Source organism: Octopus bimaculoides, chromosome 22 (assembly GCF_001194135.2).
Source record: "Octopus bimaculoides isolate UCB-OBI-ISO-001 chromosome 22, ASM119413v2, whole genome shotgun sequence".
NCBI lineage: Eukaryota > Metazoa > Mollusca > Cephalopoda > Octopoda > Octopodidae > Octopus > Octopus bimaculoides.
Window position 1 is genome coordinate 32,208,373 of NC_069002.1, and position 2,152 is coordinate 32,210,524.

The 2,152-nt window shown below is 39.4% G+C and overlaps 1 long non-coding RNA gene across 1 annotated transcript in view; it reads right to left on the bottom strand.

Annotated features, from left to right (window-relative positions):
- Positions 1 to 937: 937 nt before the first annotated feature.
- The window catches only part of LOC106869639 (uncharacterized), a 44,107-nt gene continuing 42,892 nt past the window's right edge, over positions 938 to 2,152 (bottom strand). Inside the window, exon 4 of the long non-coding RNA XR_001409421.2 lies at positions 938 to 1,058. This is a non-coding gene — a long non-coding RNA (uncharacterized LOC106869639). The remainder of the gene's footprint in view (positions 1,059 to 2,152) is intronic.

The following is a 2,152-nucleotide window of genomic DNA, read 5'->3' on the forward strand; positions in this document are numbered from 1 at the left end:
ACGTCCATTGATTACATAAGACAACAACACAGCAAGATTACGAGTCCGTTACACGAAAACATGTTTATATGTTTAAAACATTAAAATAATTACAACCCTAATATTAAGATTTTATAATTATATCAAACTTGTTTTTAATATATAATATAATTTCAAATATGAACTAATTAATATATTAATCAAGCATAACAAATAAATATTTAATTTAATGCAGGTATAACATTGATTTTCCGGTACTTTTGGTTCTAAAGGCTTTCAGGATTACTCGTTTTTTCGAACTAGGGATGGTTACCGCTAAAGCAAACAAATATTGAATTTACTTAAATCACGTGATCGACCAGACTATCGGATGTTGTGTTTTACATCGCTAGTCACAATGTGATTTGCATCGTTTTAGTGATGTCACTCCACTGGTTATGCGAGCAGGTCAACATTCCACCCACCCCCCGATCGGAAGACTAGTTTGTCGCAGGGTTACCCATTAGGGCTGAGTGGACCGGAGCAGCATAAAATGAAGTGTTTTGCTGAAGAACACAAGGCGCCGCTCGGTCTGGGAATCGAGCCCACGATCTAACGATCGCGAGTGCCACCTCCTAACCACTAGGCCACGCGCTTCACAAATCTACTTACATAATTCAACGACTTTGATTGATTACCATCTTGCATTTGTTTTCAATTTTTTTTGCGTCCCGCATGAAAAGACTTGCTATTTATACCCGACTTTAAAGGATTAACACTATACTGTCCACGGTACTGTAAAACAAGGCCGTTTAGTAAACTAGAGATGTTGGCTGTGGTTATTTGAAGATCCCGCTTGTAAATGAGTGTAGGTCATAAGAGGTTCCATACCATCGGTGTGCAGAAAGTCGGTGTTGCAAATGTAAATACAAAGAAGACATAAAGAAAATGTTATGAATAATACAAATAACAAGACTTACCGTTGCTACGATTTCAAACTGGTAAAATGTATGAGCTTCGTAATCTAAGGGTTTCACAAGTGTTATGTCGCCACTAATAGGATCGATGCTAAACGTTGAATGGTAATCTGGTCTCCCAGACTGTCAATAGAAAAATACAATGCATTAGAACTCGAAGGAAAATGTCACCACTTCACGACTGCAATAGGAAAATAAGAAACATCACGAGGCAATGCTAGTATATCAGAACGGCGATTTGGTGCAAGGGTTCAGAGCGTTCGATTCAGTGACGTTATGTTTTCGGGGGTTTTCGGTCGAGTTTCAAATCTCACCGAAGTCAACTCAGCTGTTTATTCTTTCGTTGTCGATAAATGAAGTACCAGTCAAGTACTCTGTCTCTCTCTCTTCTTCTTTCTCTCTCTCTTCCTCATTCTCTCTCTCTTTTTCACTCTCTTCCTCCTCCTTCTCTTTCTGCTCCTCCTCTCTCTTTCTGCTCCTCCTCTCTCTTTCTGCTCCTCCTCTCTCTTTCTGCTCCTCCTCTCTCTTTCTGCTCCTCCTCTCTCTTTCTGCTCCTCCTCTCTCTTTCTGCTCCTCCTCTCTCTTTCTGCTCCTCCTCTCTCTAAATTAGCTATGTTGTGCTGTGTGAAGAACCCCTCCACACATATATATATATGTGTATATAAGTGATTAAAAGGAAATATGGCCACTTTGTTACACACACAGACACACACAGATTGACAAAACAAGCAGCCACCTTTTTTTTAACGAATATTTCAGTGATTTCATGTTTAGATTGAAGCTGTTGAGCACTCAAGCATGCGAGTAATCGTGTGGCAGACGATTTTAATTATCATGTTTCAGATGTTTTGCGAAATATATAGATTCCCAAAGAGTTAATGAAGACTTAGAAAGACGCAATTATCAGATTTGCTGATGTCGCTGATCATGTTATGGCGATTGGCCAGCGTCGAGTGCAAAACCAACATCGCTTACGTTGTGGATAAACGGAAAGAGAATGTCAAAGAGGAACTCTAATATGTATGAGAGAAGGGATCGGGGATTAACAAGAAAATTGTTTTAATTTAGAAACATGGGCAGTAGTTTTGAGGGGAGGGAAGAAACTAGCCGATGCTATCCGGTCTTTTATTTCGTTGGCCCTGGTGGGAAGAAAATCAAAGTTGGTCTTGAGAGAAATTGAACTCGGAACATAAAGAACCGGAATAAACACCATAAAG